This window comes from Rhineura floridana, chromosome 4, assembly GCF_030035675.1.
Source record: "Rhineura floridana isolate rRhiFlo1 chromosome 4, rRhiFlo1.hap2, whole genome shotgun sequence".
In the NCBI taxonomy this organism is placed as follows: domain Eukaryota; kingdom Metazoa; phylum Chordata; class Lepidosauria; order Squamata; family Rhineuridae; genus Rhineura; species Rhineura floridana.
This window is the reverse complement of record NC_084483.1, coordinates 99,573,786-99,599,884: the sequence shown is the minus strand read 5'-3', so window position 1 is coordinate 99,599,884 and position 26,099 is coordinate 99,573,786. Positions and strand designations below refer to the sequence as shown.

At 41.2% G+C, this 26,099-nt stretch overlaps 1 protein-coding gene across 17 annotated transcripts in view; it reads left to right on the top strand.

Moving 5' to 3' along the window:
• The window catches only part of MTCL3 (MTCL family member 3), a 95,473-nt gene that overhangs the window by 5,785 nt on the left and 63,589 nt on the right, over positions 1–26,099 (top strand). For 13 of the 17 annotated variants that reach the window (XR_009762259.1, XR_009762244.1, XR_009762257.1 and 10 more), the window contains exons 3-4: positions 20,018–20,104; positions 21,753–21,849. The gene's annotated coding sequence lies outside the window, so the exon portion shown is untranslated. Of the gene's footprint in view, positions 1–391; positions 640–3,236; positions 3,344–3,550; positions 4,005–20,017; positions 20,105–21,752; positions 21,850–26,099 lie in introns of those variants that run through there. The other 4 variants (XR_009762251.1, XR_009762254.1, XR_009762253.1 and 1 more) reach the window with 4 other exon arrangements.

Genomic DNA, 26,099 nt, shown 5'->3' with positions numbered 1-26,099 from the left:
TGACGCCCCTTTCAACCACAATTGGGGGCGTCAAATTCCCCTGTCGATTTACTCTCACTTGAGCTACAGTATCTGTATATAGGGCTTTGATTAAATACAAAAGTCGGCAGTCTATTTTCATGTTGTACAATTTTGACCACAGCCTGTGCCTATCCACAGAATCAAAAGCTGCGGCTAGATCTACAAATGCCGCATAGAGATGTCTGGTGGGGCCTGTTATGGTCTGGTTTGCCAGAAAGTTCAAAGTTTGGCAGTGATCGATTGGGGAAGACCCACTCCTAAACCCAATCTGTTCTGGGGGTATTAGATGATTTAGGTCGGCCCACTGCTCTAGCTTTTGCAGGAGATATTTGCTATACAATTTGGTTACCACATTCGATAGAATGATAGGGCAATAGTTGGAAGGATCCGCCGGGTCATTTTTTCTATATATTGGGACTATAATACTCCATCTCCAACCCTCCGGAATTATTCCAAACTCATTAATTCTGGTAAACGTTACAGCTAAAATAGGGGCCCACCATTCAGGAAAATGTTTAAACATTTCCGGAGGCAGAAAATCATTGCCTGGAGATTTCCCATTTTTTAGCAAATTTATTAAGGTTGAGATTTCTTCGATGGTTACAGGGGGCCACTGAGGTAAGGACGAGATTGTTAAATCCGGAGATGTAGTTTGAGGGGGTGAGAGAGAAGAGTATAGTCTCTCAAAGTGACTATACCAGTCAGTAGATGTAATATGCTGTATTATATTGTGGCTAGATGTTCCCATTCCTAAATTAACTAGCTGCCAAAAAATATGCTCTTGTTTTGCCGAGACCGCTTCGGCTAATCTCTGCCATCGATGGGTAGCGAAATCTATTTTTTTTTGTCTCAGCAAATTTTTGTACTTAGCCTTAGTAGTTTTGAAAAGATTTACATAGGCTTGGTCATTTGGGTTTTTGTGTGCTAGCCGTAGGTGTTGTTTAAGTTTTCTTTTAACCATCCTACATTCCTGATCGTACCATGTTATGCGTGAATATGGTCTCTTTGTTACTGGAGATTTCCGAGTCAGGAAGGGTTTTAGCAAAGAAAGAATGTCCTGAAATGCCAGTATTGGATCGAGTGATCCATCTAATATTCCCTGGTGTATCAATTGAAATGGGTTAGAGCTAAGTTGGAATGTTATCTGATTCTTCCTATTCTCAGACCAGAGAATCCTTCTCAATGGACTAGGGGATTCCATGTGGGGTGGTGGAGACTTAACAGAATTAAAATGCATTAGATTTAAATGAAGAGGGAAATTATCACGCTCAGGTCTATATACAACTTTGAAATCAGCAATAGCTGGCAGCAATGTTTGAGATGTGATCATATAATCAATTAAGCTTGTCCCCAGTACAGATCTGTAGGTAGCGGAGCCATGGGAAGAATCTATTGGGGAACCGTTTAATATTTCTAAGGAGTGTGCTGACACTAATTCTAATAGATGCGGGCCCTGTTTGTTTGTCTTATGGTCTTGAAGAGATCTGAACTGATTGGTATTTTGACCCTCAGGAGCCCAGTTCGATGCATTGATACTGATCTGCCGTGGGTCCCCAATTCTAGCGTTAAAATCCCCACTTAACAGTAGGGAATCATTTGGATATAAATCTTCGAACTGATTAAGGGTTTCATTCAGTTTAACCCACACATTGTTATCCTCTAAAATTAGGGTTTCTATTGGAGGAATATAGACATTGATGCAAATCAGGTTCTCATCCATTATATCCCTAATCCTGAGTGCCAATATTGTATGGGATAAAGGAGTTGGTAGAATGTTTACTTTGGATGAGTACATACTTGATATTAAAGTTACTAAGCCTCCTTTTGGGCGACCTTTCCCTAAGGGTTTTACGGCCGGCGTTAAGAAAGATTGATAGTTAGGAAGAAGTTGATCTTCAGCAGAGATGATCCAAGTTTCTTGTAAGCAAATAATTTTATATTTGCCCAAGAAATCTAGAAAATCTAAGTCATCTTTCTTATTTACCCATCCATTGACGTTCCATGATAAAATGGGGATCTGTCACAAGTCCGTAATCTCGTCGAACAGAGATGGATGGGCTATACTGCCATTTGTGGGGTCAAGCCACTTATGGGGCCGAAGAACACCTGGCTGGCTGTTATATAGAGGTTCCACCTCTTTAAGTTCTAGAGGGGGGGTTGGTGTCCCTATTTCATATACCTCCAAAAAGCGCATGCTTTCCCACTTCCCCAGGGGATCGATTTTCGCATGCCTAGCGAGTTCATATCGGGGAGAGTTTTCCAAATTATTATCAAAATAACTAGGAGGAGGGGAAAGATTCTCCACTATACCCCTCTCATTTGATCCAGTTGGGGCAATCTGATTTGGTATTACTCTATCATATTGAATTCCTAATGAACCATCCATCGATCTATATTGAGTTGGATTTAATGGCTTTACCAGTGATTTTGGAGTTGTTATTAACTTTAACATTTCCGAATGGGTTGATTTTACATTCTGGAGCCTTAACTCAGTAAGGCACTTTTTTAAGAAGTCTAATCTGGTAATTATCTCCTTTTGAGATGATTGTGGTAAAGCACCGAATGTATCAAGTAATGAGAGCTCTTTGTAAATAAAAGGTTTATGTTTCCCATGTGACGAGGGATATAAGTCCTTAGTGGAAGGATAATCTTCTCTTTCTGATGTAAAAGTAATTAGGGGTTCATATGGGGCTGGTGCAACAGCCTTCGGGCTGTAAAGTCTATGTAAACTTCTATCATTGGATGTGATTAATTGAGGGGATGAGTTTGGGAAAAGGGTTAAGGGAGGGCCTTTGTTTTCAAAATATCTTGAAATATTGATACCAAAAATGGCTAAAGTTGATCTAGCTGCTAGTATCTTATTTGCTACAGATTGGGAAGGAAAACGGACCACAGCCTGAGCTTTATGTCCGTTGTAATATAGATATCTTATCTGTACTACATCATTAGGACATATTGATACCCTTGGTTGTAATAGATCGCAGAAATGCGCGATATGCTGTTGTTGTTGCAGGCAGCCCATCGGTTTAGGGAAGTTTTCAAAAACTAACTGATGTGGATCTAAAACTAAAGTCCATTGATTGCTCATCTGAGTCCGTACTGGTGATTGTCTCAACAAGATATCGGTCCAAGGGTCTTGAAGATATTCTGAGGGGTCACGAGCACCATTTTGGAAGCTCATAGAGATATTAAAAGAGTCATTATTTATTGGTTGGGCCGTGGTCTGAGAATTTGGAGCTAAGTCCAGAGAAGCATTGCTTCCTTTAGGGGGATTAACAGTTGGATTTGTCTTTTCTTTCTTACCATTCTTTCGAGGCAAAAGGTCAGCACTTTTTTGATTATTTGCCGTTGTGTTTTGTTCCAGAAGCTTGAATAGTTTCTTGAAATTCATTTTCCTTTCTTTACGATTCTTATTACTTTTAACATTGCTTGATTTTTTGATTTTATTTTTGTTTTTTGTTGGCTTGCACTTGTTTTTTAAGTTCATTGGAGCTGGATTGATTTTTTAAAAATCGCTATTGTCCCCTATTTGTTTCTTACTAGAGGGTCTAGTGGTAAAGGTTAATGGTGATCTCTCTTTAATATTCAGTATATTAAGAACCGCTGTTAAAAGACGATTAGTTTCTTCGAGAGAGTTCTTCATTGCATCCAAATCGAGAGCAAGCATAAAAAGCCAACCTGTGATCGTTGGTCCAATTTCTTCTGGTATTTTGGTTGAAGTTGCCTGTGTACTTTTCAAGTCAGCCTCTTCCACTGTCTGAGGTTTTCCTTTGGTTGAGTCAGACGCCTCACATGGGGCAGAAAAGGCGTTCAATTTTCTGGACTGGCTCTTTACTTCAAAGGGAGAACTTGATCTCCTCAGAGGAGGGTGACTGTTTCGTTCTTCTGGTTTGCTGGATGCATCCGCTTCTGCAGGGTTCCAAGGAGGTGTGGGGTTGGAGAATTGGGAATCAGCTTTAACGTATTGTAGAAGATGTTCTTTGGTAAGTAAAGCCGCAGTAGCTAATTCCTCTGCCAGGTTAGGTGCTCTCTCATCAAAGAAGATTTTGTAATTCTTATCAGAAATATTCGTGATGGACCAATCATAATTTGTATTAGATATGTGAGATGTATTTTGAGGCTCCTTTAAGTGGGTTTTCTCCTTAGGTGTAGTGCAGAACTGTGTAATTTGCATCTGTCCCCTTAAATCTGCTGGCTTTAGCTCAGCTTGATGTGAAAATGCTGTCGGAGGCTCTTGAGAATTATTTTTGTTGATAGCATTCTTTTTCTTCTGTATAGTCTTCTTGTTTTGTTTCTTAATAAACAGAGAACTTTGAGGTAGGTCTCCCAGGGCTCTCCTTTCGCTTCTTGTCAAAACCATAATGTTATTGTAGAAATTATCTTAAGTTATCTGAAGAATTAAATAGGGCTTTGTTTGCTCCAGTCAAAGTTTAATTAGTGAAAAGTCGAGTAGCTCCCACGCTTCCTCGCTTCTTCACTTCCTCATATCTTGGCTCCGTTCAAACAGTAAAAAATACAGTGAAAATAAAAGTCTCTTATCAATGTTGATAGCTAACAGAATAGCTGTTGAGTTGGTAAAATAATAAAATAATAATAAAAATAAACAAACAACAGGAACGGAGTCCAAACACTCTTACCCTGTCGCCATCTTGGGTTCCAAATTAAACTGAGAGATTAGTTATATAGGATAGATAACAATCAGGACTTAGATCTAATCAAATCATCAAATTTCTCTCATTGGTATTGTTTGCTGAAATCAAACCACGAAAGAGCCCAATACTTACAAATGCTTACTTTTCCCTCTCCGAGAGTTGCACTTACAGAACTATGTTTTCAAACTATGCCTTCGGCCTTTTTGGATGGAAGATATAGGCGAGTCCCAAGAAACCTACGGCTCTGTATTTGTGGTGGGGGAGAGATAGAGGATATTTCTTATTACCTATTACTCTGCCACCTATATCAGACCCCTAGAGAGAGATTCCTGGGTCAGATTTTAACAGCCTTATGGGGTGAGACTTCCTATGTGAAAGTATGTTGGTTACTGTCAGATTGTGACCCATATGTTACATACAAAACAGCTTTGTTCGCTAAGGCAGCAAAACATATCCGTGCAAATACCTTGAGAGCAATCGCAGTGGACTGTACAGGGACTCGTTAACTTGATTTTTTCTGCACCTTGTTTCTGTATATATATATTCTTTTGGGTTGTGATGGCTTTTAGTCAAATACAATAAACTGAACTGAATTCCATAGTTTTAAGTGTATGAAGTACTTCTTTTTGTCTGTCTTGAATTTTCCTAAATGGAGTGAGGTAATTTGTCTTGCTGTGAGAATAGTGGGCTTTACTTATGATGTGTTGAGTGGTGCTTTCTATTCATTTTAATGTTTGTGCCATTTTGGAAGAAGGGGGAAGCATAGTCTAATTGCCATCTTCATCATTTTGAAAAAACATTTATATCCCACCTTTCTTCCTCAGTCGGAAACACTTTAGGCGGTTGAACAGATACAGTGCTAAATATCTGCTTGTCACACAAATGTTCCTTCTCTTGCCACTTGATGGTGATACAGAGCTGATATCTTTTTTTCCTACCTTTTCCAGCTGACAAAAATAAAGCAAATATTGGGACTTCATTTTAATATACTGTAATATATACTACAAGCACCAAATAAGAGCATTTTTAAAAAAGAAGAAGATGCAATAAATCTCCAGTGTTTTGTGATCCCATGAAGAAGAATTGGGGGACCTGTGACCCTCTAGATATTGTTGGGCAGCATGGCCAATGATCATGGACAATAGACGTTGTAGTCCAACACATCTAGAGGGCCACAGGTGCCTCCCTCCTACCATAAAGGCTGATAGGAACATCTCACCACTTGGTGAAAGTGAAAAACTTAGTTTTCATATTTATTTAGATCGCGCAGAGCCCTAAAAGCTTTGGTGGTCTATGTTTTCCTTTACATCCTAATATGATTTTTAACTGGCTGCTGTTTGTTTTTATCTGCCCTTATTTGATATATTGTTATTTTAATGATTGATTTGTGTAATTTATTGTGAGCCACCTTGGGCAGTTCACATGAAAAAGTGGAATACACATTATAAAAATATTTTAATGTAAGCTTTTAGTATTATTTATAATATTGTTTTGTTCTATAAGGTTTTTAAAGTGAATTTTATTTCATGCTAATATGTGTTTGCAAACCGTTTTGAGAAGATTTTTCTTGCCTAAGGGCTTCCCATAGATATCTTGTTGGCCATGTGGAAAACAGGATACTGGAATAGAAGGGTTTTTGGTCTTATCCAGCAAGGCTCTTCTTGTGTTCTTATGGTATACAAACGTATTACATGCACAGCTGTAACTGCCAACAGTTAGGCCTTGCCAAAATAAATTTCTTTGTTCTTTTTTCTGTCTGAGATATGTCGGTGGCCATTTTCCTACATGGACTTTCAGAATGCAATAGTATTATCAATCATCTTCATAAAACATTTATATTCCACATTTCTGCCTCAATATGAGGCACTCAGATAGCTCCCAAGATGATCAAGAAACTCTCAATCATCAACAAAATAAAAATACCACAGTGGGTGGGATCCAGAGAACCACAGAGTTCCACGTACCTAATAGGGTTTTTGTACCCTTTCCTCACTACAGCCCCTTGCACCTTGAAAAAGTTGCTCCTGAGCATTGGGCAATCTAGATCAGCATAGGACATGTTGTGGTAGCTATAGGATTGAAAGGAATCAGAAACCCACCCTTGTATGAGTAGAAGTGCCTCCTGACTGCACAAGCTAACCTCTTGATTTTCCTATTGCCCTGAGTAGATCTTCAGTATGAAGATGAAGTGGGTGCATCCTTACAGAATCCAAAACTCTAACTGCAAATGACATTGCTTAATCTGAGATCAAGAATGTCATTATTAACATAAAACATGAACATGATAACTGTAGCAAAGGTGGCATGAAGGAAATGATTGGGGGTGGAACCCTTTTGGGGCCAGTAGGCACCGCTGAAATTTTGAGGGAGTTCTGTGGGCTCCAGTCACATCATGACTACGTAACACACAAAATGACTGCCACAGAGCAGGAAAAGAGACAGGACTACAAAATGGTGTGGACATGCCCCCCATCAATGGGGCAAAAGGGACCTACATCAACCACCCATCAAACTCACTCACAGAGAGTTTTTGGCACATGCCCTCTGTTCAGAAGGGGGGGAAAGGTGGATGTCCAGTCATGGCACCACTGAAATGTGGACATATTTAAAGGGACTTGTTCAATGTAGGAGAGGCTAAGCCAGTTCAAACAGGAACTAAATAAGATGAAACAATTTCTCACATAATGTTAATTTTTGAGGAGGCATTTACTGAAGCCTTGTGCAGGCACCAGAAGTGTTGGTGGGCATCTGTTGCCCATGTTCATCACAATGGTGACCCCATTCTAAAATTTTAACTTGTGCTTAAACTAACATAATATATACATACAGAAATGTATTCTATTTTCATTGTTACTCTTATTCCTTTTTTGTTTCTTTTGGGCTCCTGAATTTTTTTGTTTTTTAATGTATTTTCTTCCTCGTTATTAGAGTATGACTTCCTTGACAGGTGCCTTGCTGTTGCCTGGGATATTTCATGCTTGACTTCTGCAATGCCTTGACCTCATTCCTTGACCTCATTTCTTTTGGCTATTCAGTAGGATGAAGAGATCAGTCAAGGGCAGGACTTCTGTAATGTTGTTGGGTAAAAAAGAGAATTTCAGCAAATGACACTTTCTTTATCCCTCCATGAAGTGCAGTGCTACTTTCAGAAATTCATTCTTCCGTGCAACTCTTCAAGGCACTTGAACCTTGTCTTCTTTTACCATTGGCAATTTTTTTTAAAGATGCCTATCTGCCAAGGTAGATTTTAGACTCCTACAGGGCTCAACAGAAAAATCCAGGTGTCCAGAAAAAATAATAAACAACCACAGTGCTGAATCTTCATTTTAAAAAGCAAACCTTCAACTATATCCCAGCTTCATCTTAACTACAAAATATTAGCCTGAATAAGAAGGCCTGATCACAATCCATGAAAAGATTCAGGTCTCTGAACAATATCTGCTAGCTATGCTGCTATCATAATTTCTGCAACTCTTCAGTAGCATTTCTAGAGCACAGATGAGGAAACTGTAGGCCACCAGATGTTGCTAGACTACAACTCACATCATTCTTGACCACTGCCCATGCTGGCTGGGGCTGATGGTATTTGGAGTACAACAGCATCTTGAGAGCAACAAGTTCCCCACATTGTTCAAGGGATTTTACTAGTAGAAACTACATGGTATGAGGAATAATCCCAGAGCTCCTAACATCATGTTTGCCTCTTATGGCTGATAAATGGGCTTCAGAATTTGAAAGGAAATATTTTAACTGTTTTGAGCAATGGCCTCAGCAGTACAAAGGTAAAGTGAAATGAAGTTCCAATAAAAACCCAGACAGCCCCATGCAGGTCTCAGGCAAGATACTCAGTTAAACCAGAGTTCAAATTTTCCTGTGGCAGTCATCTTCAGACTGAGCTTTAAATTATACAGCCACAAGAGTGGCTGTATACTATAGCCAGCATGGATTTTTTGCATTCCGCTATATTAAATTGAAAATACCCCCATGTCATTCTGCTGCTTCCCATAAGCTCATTTCAAAACAAAACCTTACAAAAACTTATAGTCCTGAACTTAGAAACACTTCCTTAACAACCCTCTAAATTTTCATGGTGATACACAAAACACTCAGAGAGAATTGAGAGTTCAAAGTGTAAAAAGAGAGGAGGGAAACCAGACCCCTTTTGGACATTTTTCTGTCAGTGGTTTCATAATTAATTGAAATTAATTGAAATTAATTAAAAATCAGCCATGTTCAGAGTGTACCTGTAATCCTATTACTGACTATGCCACATACTCTGACCTTCATCTTCTGCAGTCCAAAGGTTTAAAAACTGCAAGGCTGATTTTTAATTAATTTAAGAAATTTAATATTCAAGTCCATTATAGTGTTGGGCATGCTCAGTAAGAACTGTCAGTGTTCTAAAAGCCAGACTTGCAGCTGTTTGGCTTGGCTAATCAGGTGGCCACACCCAGGCCAGACCTTTATTTCACTTTAGACAGTCACAGTTTCCCCCAAAGAATCCTGAAAAGTGTAGTTTGTGAAGGGTCCTGAGAGTTGTTAGGAGACTCCTATTCCCCTGACAGAGCTTCAGTGGCTAGAATGTTTTAACAGTCAGCCCATCTTCTGGAGTTTGTAGCTCTGTGAGGGTAATAGGGCGTCTCCTAGCAGCTCTCAGCATCCTTCACAAACTACACTTCCCAGGATTCTTTGGGGTAAGCCATGACTGCCTGAAGTGAAATAAAGATCTGGTGTGGATGTGGCCCCTGGTTTAAATTTGGGTGGGAGACTACATGGGACTGCTGTATAATAAAAATGTGGGGGAAGCCCTGAAAAACAATTATACTGTTCACAATGTTTTCCTTTTGGAAAGGATAGGGGCTTCCCCTCTGCCCAGTGCCCACCCATCCATTCTCCTCCCCCCTCCCCTCTCTCTTCCCCATCCCTCCCTGTCCCTTCCCCAGGTCAGTTTCACCTTTCCTAAGCATGATTGTACAGGAGTAAATCCCACTGAACTCAAAAAGCATGCAAATGATCAAATCTGCCCTCCTCTCCCCCTCCCCTTCCAACCCCCTTCCCCTCCTTCCCCTCCCTCCCTCCTTCCCTCTCCTGTCCCCTCCTCCTCTGTCAGTTTTATCTATTCTAAGCATGATTGCATGGGAGTAAATCCCATTGAACTTAATAAGCATGCAAATGATCAAACCTGCTCTCCTCCTCCCCTCTCCCTTCTGCCTGCTCCCATCCCCCTCCTCTCCTCTGCCCTTCCATCCCTCCTCTTCCCCTATCCCTGCCCTTCTTCCTCCTTCCCTCCCCATCCCCCCATGGTCAGTTTCACTACTAAGCATGATTGCAGGGAATAAATCCAACTGAATTCAACAAGCATGAAAATGATGAATCCATTCTCAGCAAACTTGCACAGGATCCCCTTTCTTACCTCCTGGATTAAAAAGTAGAGAAATTTACTAATAGGAAAAAAAAAAACACCTTGCAATTTAAGAACATACCTATAGCCAACAGATATTTCTATCAAACTTTTAAAAGCAGGGAAATTGGGTAGCTATAGTGAATGCACCAGGGGGGCAGGAAACCTCTTCTCTGAGATATTGTACTGCTCCACAAATTTGTCAAAATGTAAACACAATTTGGGTTGGCCTTTCACAGTCCAATCCACTTCCTGTGTAGCTTGGAAGAATTTGGTAACATGTGCCTCTGAGCTTATGGGGAGTGGTGGCAACACCTGCAATCAGCCCAAATAACAGAAACAAGACATGTGCTGTTCTGATCTTGTTTTAGGAGGCAGGAAGCAACAATATTTAGACAGTAGATATAGTTCAGATGGTCACATATTTGATTTACTTTGCAATTTTAGTGACGTTTCCTATAGTAAGTCATTTTCATTTGCTTCTGTTTCCGCGAATATGTGAAGTAAAGCAACACTTTGCATAATTTACACTTAAAAATTTCCCAAAACAATTGTGGAATAATGGCACTGACTATTCTGCAGAATAGTCTCCAATGGACATGAGGAGTTTCTCAATTTGCACAAGATGAAACAGTGGGAGGTGAAATATATTCTAGCAAAATTCTAGGTATGCTCTATATTTGTCATTGACCATGTCCACCTTTCCTTAAGTGGAGTAGTTTAAGCATAGCAGGCTGAAAACAAGCATCTTGGACAGGCCATGTTTATTTTTTCCAACAGCTAGAGTCATTGCTTAAGTAGCAACGTATTGTAATCAATCTGATTTTACATCAAACTGCAGTTTCAGATGCAACTGTTAGTGCACCCAAAATAGAAATAGAGCATAACCTCCCATTAGAAACACAAAAGGCTGTCTTCACCATCATATCACATTGACCAATAAAAGTGCTTTGAAATTAATAAAAATAAATTTGACACAGATTTCTGGGATGAATAATGAGAGAAATATAATTTTCAAGGTTAGATTCTCTGTAGAATTATCTCATTTCATCTGAGATTTGAAGCAGCTTGCAATTAAAATCAGTAAAATATAAAAAAATTGCATGCCACAAATAATAAAATTGAAAATGACTAGCTGTGAGACCTACCTCAAAAAAGACTGTCAGTAAAAACAACGCAGGGAAATAAATTCAATTAACATATAGCTTCAGGAGGGGCAGGGAATACAGGTTTTTTCCCAGTGCTGTTGTTGTTTTTTTTGGCTGGGTGGGGTGCCCTGTTTATTTCTTATTTTAAAAATAGACAAATTAAGAGTAAAACTAAAGAAGAGCAGGAAGGAATCCTAGGATGATCTCATTCCATGCAAAGAAAAAAATACTATTCCCATTTCTCAACCTTTTCACCCCCCTCCATAATATACTAGAGAAAATTAAAGCCTTGCAGCCCCCTGGAGCCTAGGCCTTGTTGATGAAGTGACATGCCACTGGGGTATCCATGGAAACCAGGACTCCAGACTCATTCATACAAAACTGATTTCCAAGCAGTTCAGAATGTGTGTGCATATGTGTGTCCATAAGAGAGAAAGAGAAAGAGAGAGAATAGAAGCTATTGTACTTGTGGTGACAACAGATCCTATCCATTTTCTGCACAATTCACTCAAGCTTTTAAAAGCAGTATCAGTATAAAAACTAAGTGGTTGTCGCAATAGTCTCCCAAAGGCATTTACATCATTTAAATCAAATATCTGGTGAGTATTTTGTTACTCTCTCCATGCAAAACACCCTCTGAATTAATATTTTATCAACTAATTGATATTTTCCTTCTGGACACCGCTTCACATAATGACTTAATATAACTGTAGTACATTAGATTGGCAACAAAAATTGATTTAACCATCATAACCGAGTACATATGACATGAATCTGCAAAATACACATCCTGAAAATTTTTAGAAAATTAAAGATCCGGAAAGCATTTAGAACTGAAACCTCTCGTTTCAAACTGTTTTCACACATGTCATCACAGCCATGAAGCTCACTGGGTGACCTTGGGCCAGTCACTGCCCCTCAGCCTCAGAGGAAGGCAATGGTAAATCCTCTTTGAATACCGCTTACCATGAAAACCCTATTCATAGGGTCGCCATAAGTCAGGATAGACTTGAAGGCAGTCCATTTCCATTTGCATTCAGAATCACCATTGTTAGTGATGTAGGTTTTAGATTCACATTATGTGCCTACTTAGGTAAAAACTGATTTAAACCTGATATGTTTAAATCCATTGATCTACCTTGAACAAAGGCATCAACTAGTTCTGCTTTGCAAAGAATCCTCATTTGAAATTTCTTTCCTTATGTCTCTTTTATGCTATCATAATATCCTGACCACTATGTAAGTTTTAGGATATTAAAAATTTATGTCAGCTTTATGACTTCTCTTAGCTGTCTGTTATTCTATCACCTCTACTGCTAGAAGAGGCAGAATTCTTTTGAAGGCTTTGCTGCTGAGGCCTATGTAAGAAAGAATTTCTCTATGGGAAATCATTTGCTGCTGTAAGGAATCAAATATTGGGGTTTTTTAATCTTTGATTCATCTCAATGAAGCAGAATTTGGAAAATGCCTGCAAAGATTCCTGGGAGACAGTATCTCTGTGACCCCTGATCACATATCTAGTAATGCGGGCCCTAGTGATGTCATTGGGGTCGGCCCTGTCATGCCCTAGTGCCACCCAACAGGCACTAGGTGCATCCACAGGACCCAATTCCCAACCCAGGGCAATTGATCCTGGCAAACTATCCCTCCCTGCCAAGGTTGAGCAAACCAACAACAACCCTGCAAGGTAGTAGGTTGACTGCCACCACCCCTTAACCAACCCAGAACCCAGAAATAGTTCTGCCAGGGATTCCCAAAGACAAGAGCCAAACAGGCACTCCTCATCCGGGAGCCCCAAGCAACCCCAAAACACGGTAGTCAGTGGCCAAGGTGCCAGATTCACAGCCAAGTTTCCCCTCCTGCAAAGAATACACATGGGTAAATAATATGTAGCTTTATTGAATAAAATATAAGTGCACAATTAATAGCAGCAAAACAGTTCCTTAAAACCCATACCCAAACAGGGGCTTAGATAACATACATCAGAGAGTTCAGACACAATCCAAAATAACAAAACTAACTAACCTATTCTACTTACTTGAAGAGGTACTTGTTGAAAGTCTCACCTCTCCCCAGAGGGGCATAGCTTGGGTAATAAAAGGCAGCGGAACCCCACTCAGGTAACCACCCATCTAGATGGAACCCAGGGGAACAAAGGCTATAGGTTTCACCCCCTATACTTAAGGATAAATTCCTAGCAACAGACCATACTCCTTTAGCCAATCACAGGGCTTCCTAGTGAGGTAATGCTGCTTGAGGCTTCTCCAGTTTTCGCACCTAACAGGTCCATCCTCCTCTCTGTTCTCAGGCCTGTTTGACCTTAGTACTAGGCTCTCATCAGATAAACAGGCATCTTTTCTCAGGTCTCCTAATTAACTGCAGCTGAGAAATGAAACTGGGATTTTTCCATTCAGAGGCCCATCTCTGCACAAGATGAAATCCCCACAATTCCCTGCATTAGAGCCATGTTACATTGAACCATTCTGACAAGTTCATGACAGGTCCTTGTCATTAAAAATGATATATTAATCATCAACAACAGTTGCTCGCAGCATACCACTCAAACAAAAAGAATTCTCTGGTTAGAAATTAAGATAGAAATCTTAGCTAAATGAGGGTGTTTCCAATTCCAGCAGAAGTGATGGGATCATTCCTTCTCATCTGCTTAGAGAGCCTGGGTAAGGAACATTTAATCTAGTTTACTTGCTTTCAGCAAGAAAGGTTTAAGTGCCCTCAGGCCAGGTCAGTCACCAGAAGGACACTGTAGGAAGAAAGCCTAGTGTTGTGGAGATGTTAGATGGGGGCACTGAGGAGTAAAGATGGATGCCCCTGAAGGCTGCAATTCTAAATACACTTAAACAAACCCCGCAGAACTCACCAGGACTTACTTCTGAGTACATACTATTAGGATTGTGCTGTTGGTAAGGCTTAACTAAAGGTCCTCTGCAATGATATCCATATCGAAGCAGTGTTGGCAACCTCCTGCCCAGAATGCCCTGCCTGCCTTTTAACATGGCTGCTCCAAACTTCTTTACAGACTTGACCCTTCACTGAAGAGAAAGGTCTGAGAAATGAGTAAGAGTTAAGAAGATTCTCTACTCTTTCCTGCCTACTCTATGGGCTGCTATAAAACTCACTTTGACAGCCAACACAATTCCAATGAGTAATAACCGACAGAGAGAAAACACACATGGTTCGGTCTACCTTCACAGGCAGTAGATTGGGAACAACAGCAATTGCAGCCACACTTCCCAGTATGTGAATTCTCTATTACCACTATTGGGCAAGAAACAAACCATCATGCAAATGACAAGAAAAATCATCACCACAAGTGCTGGAGAGAGATGGGCAAACTGACAAAATGTTGTGATTGAAAGCCTGCCCCTCTTTAGATTGAAATGTGATACGCGAATGGTTTCTGTGTCATTGCTTACTGTGTTGGGAAAAGTGGTTTCTATACCTCCAGGATGAGAGCCTGGTGGGGATAGTTTCTGCCCCCTTGAGTGAGAGACAAGGGGGAGGGTTTGGTATGAATGTTTTCTTCAGTGTGTGTGTGTGCATTATTTGGCTGTGTGTATGTAGCCTTGAGTGGTTGTCAAGGTATGGATATGTGAGTGTGCTTCTTTTAGGATGTGAGGTTGAATTATGTGAGTGCTTGACTTCAAGTGTTAAAATAGTATGATTGATTGTGTTAGTTTAGAATCTTGATATGTTTGAACACGAGTATTGATCTTGTAAGGGTGTGTTTGAGTAAACTAAATGATATCTATTTTCAACTGTAGTTAGATGAAATTTAGTAATAAAGGGGATCAGCTGTTTTAATTGTTTTGCTTTATTACATTATCATTTTAAAAAAGCTGATTTTGTTTAATCTACTGTGTTTCAAAATATCCTTGTTTTTAAACTTGTTTTTCATTTTTAAGGCTAGGTGATACTTTGCTTAGTCTACTATGTTATGATCTTTTTCTTGTATTTCTTGTACTTAATTTTATATGCAATGTCTATACTATATGTTGATACCAAAGAGGATGTTTTGTTCAGTTAATTGTATTTTATCAATTGAAGTTTTTTGTATCTACTGTTTTAAGATGTTTGACTTATGCTGTACACCACTTAGAGTTTTATTTAAAAATAAGAGGTATATAAATAGGATAATAAATAAATAAATGAAACGCAAATGGAAAAGAAAAACAAAAGACGATGATTTCCTAAATTCAATACCATACCAACCACAACAAAATTCCTATGAGTAAGGCAGAAAACTCAGCATCAAGCAACTAGTCAGCATTCCTAACCAAAAACCAAAATATTCTGGCATCCAGTCAGCCAAGGTCACAGAAATCCCCATGCAGCACAACCTGACCCATGGGCTGCATTTAGTGCAGAATGCTGCAGCACGATTGCTAACATGAGTGAGACACTATCAGAACATAACACCTCTGCTCTGAAATCTGCACTGGTTGCCGATTTGCTACAAGGCCAAGATCAAGGTGTGCTTTCCATGTTACGCGTGCAACATAGTACTTGTTCTGCTCTTGTAAGAAATCAGCCCTTTACTGTGGCAGTACTACGCTTTGGAACTCCCTGCCTATTGACATTAGGTAGGCGCCTTCATTGTACTCATTTTGGCACTTCCTAAAACATTTTTGTTTAGTCAAGCCTACCCAAGCATGTATAAGCTATTATGGTTTTTTTCTGTTTTTAACTCATTGTTGGTTTTATTATTTTGAATGTTTTTAAATACCTGTCTTTAACTGTTTTTGAGAATAATTTTATTGTTTTAATTCCTTCTAACAACTAAGTTGAGGGTTTTTTTTACAATACAGCTGTATATAAATGTTGTAAATAACATAAAGGTAAAGGTGTCCCCGCACTTATAGTGCGAGTCGTTTCCGACTCTTAGGATGACGTCTTGCGACGTTTACTAGGCAGACCATATATATGGGGTGGGATTGCCAGTTCCTTCCCCGGCATTTCTTTACCCCCCAGCATATGCCGGGTACTCATTTTACCGACCATGGAAGGATGGAAGGCTGAGTGGACCTCGACCTCTTTTACTGGAGATTCGACTTCCTCCTTCCGTTGGAATCGAACTCCAGCTGTGAGCAGAGCTTCGGCTGCGTTACCGCCACTTACCACTCTGTGCCACGGAGGGCCTGTAAACAACATCAATAAATAAATTTTGGAGTCACTGTGGCCCTTGGGTTTCTTTCCTCTTTTATACCGAGTCAGGCCATTTGATACCATTTAGCTCAGTACTGATGCATTGGCTCTCCAGGATTCCAGGCAATAGTCTCTTCCAGAGGTTGAACTTTGGACCCTTGCATGCAAAGTATATGTCATACCACTGAGCTACAGCCCTGTTTAAAAAAGTAGCTTTTAAAATCATTCTTTTCATTTCACTAATGAACGCACAGCACACTAGGGCAGATCCATACCATGCATTTAAAGCATATTCAACATACATTTGAAGCACATGAATCCCACCACAGAATCCTGGGAGTTTGTTAAGGGTGGTGGGAACTATAACTATGAAGGGGAAACTACACTTTCCACGATTCTTTTGGCGAAGTCATGTGATTTAAATACAAGTTGGATGTGCTTTAAGTGTATTATGTAGATCTGCATTACTTCATAAACATTGCCTGAATAGAAATCATTTTAATTAAATTTTAAAATGGAAATAGGCTACAAAGTTTACTGATTGACCATGGGCTACGCATGATCTCTCAGCCTAATCTGCCCCTCAGGGTGAAAACAACAGAGGGGGACCATGATCATCCTAAGGAAGGACACACTTAAAATGTAGAGGAAATAATCATTTGTAAATAATAATTTACAATCATAGTGTGAAATCAGATACATATTAAGACATAGTATGAAGAAATATTTATAGAAGCATGAATGTCGGAGATGGTTATTATTTACACAACCTGCAAAGATATTTAAAATGCAATCCTATGCATGTTTACTCAGAAGCAAGTCCCAGTGTATTCAATGGGGCTTACTCAGACAGGGAAGCATGCACAGGACTGCAATTCAGTGATAAGGTACTTCACTCACTCAATTGTAAATTCAGAATCATGCCATGTTATGCTGTTTTGCAACTATTTTATATTTGTTTTATGGTTATAGGATTTTAAATGGCTTTATTTCTTGTTGTGAGCTGCCTTGATTTCCAACCCTATCTCAGAGGGTTGTTGGAAAGACTCCATATACACACACACTGGAGATGTAAAAATACACACCCCATATAATAGTTTATTGTCAAAACCAGTTGGCCATTGCAGAACTTTTTTTTTTAAGTATTAGTTTCCTTCCAAATAAAAGCAGTGATACCTAAGTAAGCCCTGCCTAACTGTTTTAAAAAAAAGGATTGGAGGAGGAAAGATTTATAACACCTTTTCTATGTTCACTCAAAAGTCCCATTGATTTTCAGCAGAATCCTAATCACATCCTCTCAAAAGTAAGTCCTACTAAATTTAATGGGGTTAGCTCCCAGGTATGTGGAATTAGCATTGCAGCTTTACTCCCAGAAAAGCTTCATGTTGCGAAGGTTTTCAAAACAGGTTATAAATAAGACAAATAAACTGCCCTCTTCCAGTAAAATTTAAACTTGTTTGACTCCTTAATCAGAAAATTATAACACTGCAGTGTGTACAATTTTAAAAACTTCTGTTCAAGTTATTTGAAAAATAAAATGTATATGTCATTTTTGCAAGTAATTAAAAAAAACCCGCATGTACACTTTTATGCCTACCAAGATCCTGCTGTGATCTTCTGTTGTAGTGCAAGCCTATGCATGTTTACTCAGAAGCAAGTCCCAATCATGTACAGAGAAAGTACTCTTTATGAAAGCTATATATTTCCTGAATTCCTGATGTAAGTCAAGCAGGAAAAGGAAACTGTGAGTTTAGCTATTGCCTGGGGTGTGTGTCAACAAATCTTGTCAATCACAACCTTGACTTCACTTATTGGCTAACAACCTGAATGGGCAGGGATTAGAGCAGGCAGAAGTAACAGAAGTTGCGGGGGTAGTTGCTGACAATTCAGTTTATATCTGTTAGACCAGACCACCTAGAAACTTAATTTTTTAAAAAACTGAAAGCTAAGAGTCCAGACATTAAGTTGACTCACATGGAGACCGAGAGAGGACTCCCAAAAACTGAAGTCTCTGGGAGTAAACCAGACACCTGGCAATCCTAGTAGAAACACACTCAGTGTTCTGCCGGTTCCAGTGCATCTCCACCTCTTATGAAAACAGGGGCACATGACACTAGTCAAACCCTGCCCGTCTTTACTGTAAAATCTAGTAGGAGCAGCTTGAGTGTTGTTGTTTTTAAAAAATCAGCTTCAAAGAGATTTCACAACTGATGGCAGATCAGCCCGTTCCCCTCCAGGTGCAGCTAATGGAAATGCTCTGCTCTGGTGACTAATGTGTTCACAGCCTAAGAGGGAAATGTTGGGGAAATGTAGCACCTGAAAAATATGCCCCATGTTAGGCAGGATCATCTTATGTAGATTTCCAGGCCTCCTGATAAAAGTCTCCCTAATGCTTGACGTATAGGGTGATTTGTCTGTTGACACATACACTTTTAGAAATCATGTGTGGCGGTTTCCCCAAAGGGCCAGCTACTCTAAAACAGAAGGCACCGAGAGATGCTTGTATTGTATAAATGTTCCTGGGGAGCAACTTGGAGAGTCAAGGGACCTCTGTCTCCAGCAAATCCTTACCTATGGGCCTAGTTTCCTTTCCAAACAGATATAATGTGATGCTTCTTACTACAATGTGAGTAGAAACCTCTAAACTGGCTGAGAAAGTAGCCTACTGTATATAGAGAAGAGCAGCATCCAGTGCCGTACCGACTTTTGCCTTTGACCCCTCCCACCAATGGCATGTGGCCCCTGGAACGTTGCCCATAAGGGCAGGAGCAGCCTGTGAGGAGGAGCACTGCCGCAAGCCTAGCCTCTTGGTAGTGGTGTAGCTGCCACGTACCAGGATGTTGTGGGGGCAAGACTGGGATGAGATCTGGGGGGGATCAGGAGCGCTTGTGGAGCCAAGCCAAGACAAACTGCATCGCCCTCACACATGGCAGTGACACTGCTGCTGGGAGGCCAGGTTCCCGGCGCCACTCCTCCCTGCCAGCAGCCTCGACATGAGGCAATATGGCCCTGATGCTGAAAAAAGTTCACCTACCCCTGCACTACAGCCAACTTTTGCGTACAGGAAGGATGAAGGAATGACAGCAGCTCCTTCCCTAGAAACACAGCTGAGGGCAATTACTACATACTGTTTTCCTTCCAAGCAAAAGTAAAAGCCACAATTTAATTTTGACATGCACCTGTCATTTTCTTTGCCTCTGTCAAAATCAAGCATTTCACAAAGAGCCTCAGACCTGGGGGCTAAATGCAGCCCCCCAAGCCTCTCTCAGTGGCCCTCAGGACACTTCCCAGATTACGTCCCTCACTGGTCTTGTTCCGCACCCTTCTCCTCAATTGCTTTCATCTGGCTGGCTGATGTGTTCTTGAACTGTAAAAATCCCACTTCCTTGCCTGGCTGGAGGAGAAAGAGAAATGCTTTTAGAAACCTCTGCCTTTTCCATGGCTGGAATGTAGCCTTTTATAAAAAGGTCAGAGTTGCCTAGGTGGGTCCACTCACTTTTGCCTCTACCCCCACCGTGACCCCAGCCGAAGATTGCCCATGAGCACATGCAGCCCTCAGTCTTTAAATGGTTTTCCACCCCTGATCTATACAAATACAAGTTTACGTAAGAATGTATTTGGTTTTCTTCTAGGCAGACTAGGAGATCCAACTAATGCCACAACATGTGGCCATAAAGATGGAGACAACCTGTGCATATCTGTCCACAGCTGGTGGGCTTGTAAGTATTTTCATCCATGAAGATTTCCATAACACTAAAGCCCTATTCATGCATTATGTGTAGGGCATAAGTGTGTAGAACAAGGAGGGAGGCCATGCCTCCAGCACCCCCCTCAGCGTCACATTTGTCCCCTGCCCCAATTACAACATGTTGCTCGTCACCGTGGGTGTATGAGCAGAAAGCCCAATGCATCAGGTTGTGGCTCTGTGTGATCAGGGCATGCAAATTATCAGATATCTTGATTTTGTGAAACTGCTACCCATGAGCTGGAGCTTGCACATTGGGCTCTCTGCTGAAACAACAGCGCACAACACATGGTGACTTGAAGGGGAGAAGGCATGACCTTGAGAGTGGGCTTAGAGCACAGTCCTCCTTGCTCTGTATCGGGTATGTCTAACCTCCCATATTTTTAAGAAATGAAAGCTAGGAGTCTGGAGATTAAAGTGAGTCACCCGTAGACTCCTACTATTCCTAACAGTGGAGATCACACAATATTGATCCCCCACCCAAATACACATAGCAATGCTGCTGCTGCTGTCTAATAACAACAGGAAGCATTCCCTAATACCAGGAAAATATATACAAGATGGCCACACCCCTCTCTCTCGCACACACAGCTTGTTAACAGCAACAGTATAGACCACACATCTCTCTCACCCACACCCACACCCAGAGCATACTTGAGCATTCCAAACCTTCAGAAAAGCCCCTCCAGAGGTAAAGGAAGTGCCTTCCATTTCCACAAACACAAAATACACATGGGGCACCATGGTGCTTACAAGTCCGAGTAGGCAATCCCTGATGTTTGCTGCTTCTCAATGTCCAGGAAGGTTTATTATTATCATTGTCAATGTCTATGGTTGTGTTTTGGAAAACATTCCATCATGCCTGTGGTGATGCAGTCCACAAACAATTTCATTCAATAATTTGTGTTTGTGTGCCTTGTTAATCAAATGTCTTCTGGATGCTTGCTGCTGAGTGTCACTCTTGCCTTATGCCATATGGCTTCTTTAGTGTTCTGCTGATGCAAATACTTTTCTCTGCTACTCTCTCCAGAAAACTCCACATTATTTTTTCATGTTCTCTACTTTCATAAACAGTGTGAAATTACTGGGGCAGCTTTTAATGAGGTCAGTCTCCTTGTGAGGAGAGAATACTGGAGACTTTTTGTAATACGGACAAGTCACAGAGGAGTAGGCATGTACCTAGACAGACAGTGCTAGTTTCTAAAGCAGCAACAGTTCCCCCCAAAGCAAGCAGCATGCACTTGGAGCCTCCAAAGCAGCAACTTACTAGCCCCAGACCTCTGTCTACTTCCACCTTCTAAACAGTTTCTCTCCAATCACCAACCTAGCAAGTGGCATGCGTGTAGAGAACTGCTTGGGCAGCCCCTCCCCCATTTTTCCTGGGATGCTTCAGAAAGACCTGCCCGCCCTGAGGGAAGGCAGAAGTGAGGGAGCCCAGGCCAGGGAGCACACATACCATCCATTTGGCCTGAGAGAATTGTTGGGCCATGCCCTTCCACACTTTCCCTGCAAGTCTGTACCCAGGGGGAACCCCTCTAATGTTTCTGACCCCCAAATTGTTTTTACAAACAAAAATTATTATATATATTACAGAAAACAATTCTTCCTCTCTACTTTTTCAGGTTCCCGCCTCCTGAACCTTTGGGCTGGCTACGGACCTGCTTCCCTGGGGCTTCTTAAGAAAGACCTGTGTGTCCTGAGAGAAAGCAGGGACCCAAGGTAGGAAGCACATGTACCATCGGCTCCTGACAAAACCATCAACCATTGGGGCAGCCCGTCCCCCACCTTCCCTGGAGCTCTTTGTGTTGGACTGCTTGCCTTGGGAAGTCTGTGGTAACTGCAGTTTGCTGTTGCATCTGAATTCGCATACAACTGACAAACCATTTGCTCCACCACAAGAGGTTGCTACACCATGAAAATGGGAGTGGACTTTTGAAGCTCTGTCTTGAGAAAGAAAAACTCAGACCAGGAGCTTAGAACTATGTGCAGAAATAGGGTGGGGAAGTTTTTCCGTTTCACAGGCCATATCCTTATCAGGATAGGCCTTGTGGGCCACCCGTCAACCACGAAATACCATTATGACATCACATGATTGACAGGTGGGGCTCCCATCTGTGAAAATCCCTTCCACAGCTTTGCAAGTCTCCTTTAAACCTCCAGTGCCAGAGGCTTAAAAGGGGAGCACGGGAAGACTTACAAAGGGTCTTCATGATGTTCCTCCTTTCAGCCCTCACTGTTGGAGGATTAAAGGAGACCATGGGGAGACTTGCAAAGGCTTTAAGACCTGTGCTCCATCACAAGTGGGCAGGCGACAAATGGGACGCCATTCCCAACACGAACCCACCCATACACTACACTCAACTCCCAAGGCCCTCCTCCGGCTGCCTACTCTGAGGGAAGCTGGGAGACTAGCAACAAGGGAGAGGGCCTTCTCAGTGGTGGCCCCCAAATTATGGAATGACCTTCCTGACGAGGTGCACCTGGCGCCAACACTGTTATCTTTTCGGCGCCAAGTCAAGACTTTCCTCTTCTCCCAGGCATTTTAGGATGTGTTTTTAAATTGTTTTTTTTTAAGTGTTTTTAAATTTGTATATTTGTATATTTCTTTTTAATGTTTTTAATTGTTGTAAACAGCCCAGAGAGCTTTGGCGATGGGGTGGCATACAAATGTAATAAATAATAATAATAACAACAATTATTATTATTATTGATGGCACAAATCATTGTATACTGCTTTTGAACATGGACTGAAGCATTGCAGAATCTTTGGTCTATCTTACACCAGCTTTCCCCAGTCTGGTGCCCGCCAGATGTTTGCATTAAACTTTGAATAAACGGGCCCAAATCTGGACGTTAAATTCATATATGTAACAAGCATTACTCCATCTACAACTTAACCCTTTTGAAACAAAATGCAAAAGCTATTATTCTTTGTTTTCTTATAATAGTTTTTTAATGCGCATAACCATACATACATACAACATACATACATACATACATACAGCATAAGCCAAAGATCACCCAAAGCTAAATTGCCCTTCAGACTGATCCACCAGTTTGATTCACCAGACATAAAAGATTTTAGTCTTCCAATCCTAAATTTATCAGGTACCTGTTTATGGGTGGGTGGACTAGAGCTCAAAACTGGAGGAAGTGTATGTGTGCCTTTACTATCCATTCATGACACTATACAAAAAATCAAAACTTTATGCAGTAATCAGACTATTAGCTCACGCACATAAGACGTTATTTAGAACATTATTTAGACATTTAGAAAATGTATATACTCTAAGGAAGATAAGGGTTATATAACAGATAGAAGAAAGAATTGTGTTGTATAAGATTTGTGGAATCTACTACTACTACTACTGTAAACCGCCCAGAGAGCTTTGGCTATGGGGCAGTATATAAGTACAATAAATAAATAAATAAATAAATCTGCAGGGTATGTTTTAAGGTGAATTTCTGCATTGAGCAGGGAGTTGGACTTGACCATGTTAAAGGCCCCTTCCAACTCTACTATTCTATGATTCTATAATTCTATGATCGGGTCTTTGGAGCTGAGATTTCATGGGGCAAGAATACAACCCCTATTTTAAGGGATTGACTATCCCTTGAAATATCTGCTAATCTTAATACATATATACAATCAATCAATCAATCAATCAAATTTTATTATGTGGTCATAGACCCAATATACAATTGATTTAACAGGAGGTAAAAGAATATAAGTTATAAAATAGAGCTCATATTAATACAGCATTAAAATAAACATTACTGGCTAAGAGAGATCTTCTTACGTATAATTTGGGCAGCAAAGATGAACTTAGCAGTAGATAGGGTGGTTAACTTGTCAGTGCCGGCCAGAAAATGTTTCAGTAATCGGTCGACAGGCCTGCCAGGGAAGTTTTTCATAATAGGATTTAGGTACCTAAGGCGTTCAACATTATAGTAGGGACAAACAAAGAGAACGTGAGACAGTGATTCCACGTCTACATTCCTACAGGGGCATAGGCGGAGTTCGAGAGGTATACCCTGGAAACGGCCTTCTAAGAGTGAAGAAAAGAGTTAAAACGAGCCCTGGAGAAGGCTAGACGATATTTAGGAATAGTCAGAATTTCCAGGTAGGTGGCAGGATTAGGAAATGTGAAGTTTAAATTGGAATGGGTAGGGGAGCAGGTTTTAGCAGCATCTGACACTGAATTTTGAAAATAGCCGTCCTTAATCCAGGTCTTGATGGTCCGTTTGGCTAATCCAGGCTCTAGTGAGGATAGAAAGTCCACTGAGAAGCCTAGTGTGGCCAGTTTGGCAAGTAATGTTTTTGACCATGTGCTGGAAAAGACGTCCTTCCAGAGGAGATGTAAATGTCCTGAGGCGGGGCTTGTGTAAGCTAATTTGGTCCAATATCTGAAAGCTAACGACCAGGCAAGGGATTCAAGTGAAGGCAGTCCGGACTCTAGGCGAAGGCCGGTGGCCGGGACACATCGAGGTACACCAAAAATTGATCTTAAAAAGGTTGATAAGATTGATTCAACCTTGGGGTCAAAACTCTGGGCCCAAAGTGGAACACCATAAAGGAGTTGGGGAAAGATCTTAGAATTGAGAACCTGGATGGCAGCAGGTATATACTGCCCACCCCTAGTGTAAAAAAAAATGAAGAATGGCTTTTAGTGTGTTTCGGGCAGTTTGGGCAGCTGAGCGTATATGAGCAGACCAGGAAAGAGAAAAGTGAAACAAGACCCCGAGATATCTATATTGCCTAACCTAGGCTATCTTCTGGCAATTAATTGTCCAATCAGACACTGATGAGCGTCGGGAGAAGACCAAGATTTTGGCTTTGTTAAAGTTTATGGTTAAAAAATTTGTAGCACAATAGGACATAAAGGTGCGGAAAAGCCATTTCAGGCCAATTTTGGAGAGGGACAGGAGGGTGGCATCATCTGCGTACAGCAGCAGAGGGCATTTCAGGTCAGCCACCTTGGGGGGATGAAAGGCAGGAGAATAGCAACATGTACTCAGGTCGTTTAAGAAGAGGTTAAATAGTACTGGGGCTAGAACACAGCCCTGTCTGACCCCTTGGTAACGGGGATGGAGTTTGTTAAGGTTCCATCGGCACCGCATCGAACCCAAAGATAAGTGGATTGGTAGAGGCGGTAGATAAGGTAGAGGAGTCTCCTGTCCATGTTAGTTCGAAAAAGTTTGGCCTACAGTTTGTCTCTGGGGATGGCATCAAAAGCAGATTTAAGGTCAACAAAGGCGACAAAGAGGCCGTTTCCTAGGGGGCTCATATATTTTTCAGCCATGTGATTTAATAAGATACAATGGTCAAGGGTGGAACTGCCTTTTCTAAAACCTGCCTGCTCCCAGCCCAGAACGTTCTCCTCAAGCCAGCAGATCAGTTTTCTATTTAGATAGCTGGCGTACAGCTTGCCCACCATCAATAGTAGGCTGATGGGTCTGTAATTTGAGGGGTCGTCTCTGGCTCCTTTCTTAAAGATTGGTATGAGAATGGCCTCGAGCCAGGCCATGGGGAGGTGGCCGGAGTTGTTAATCTGGGTAAATAGGTTAGCCAATACGGGGGCCCACCAGGCATGATGTGACTTCAGCAGTTCAAGGGGGATAGAGTACTGGCCTGGAGCCTTGCCGGGTTTCAGGGCGCTAATCAGAGATTTTATCTCATTCTGTGTAACAGGCGGCCAGGGTGGGAGGGCATTGGGGTCCATGGTAAGTGCACAGTTTGAAAAGTGATTACTTGAGGCCTCGAACAACCCTGTAAAATACTGCTCCCAGATGTTGGAGGGAATAGGATTAGAAGACGTTGTGTGTGTGTGTGTGTACTGCCTTCAAGTCGATTCCGACTTATGGCGACCCTATGAAGAAGGTTTTCATGAGGCCGAGAGGCAGTGACTCGCCCAAGGTCACCCAGTGAGCTTCATGGCTATGTGGGGATTTGAACCCTGGTCTCCCAG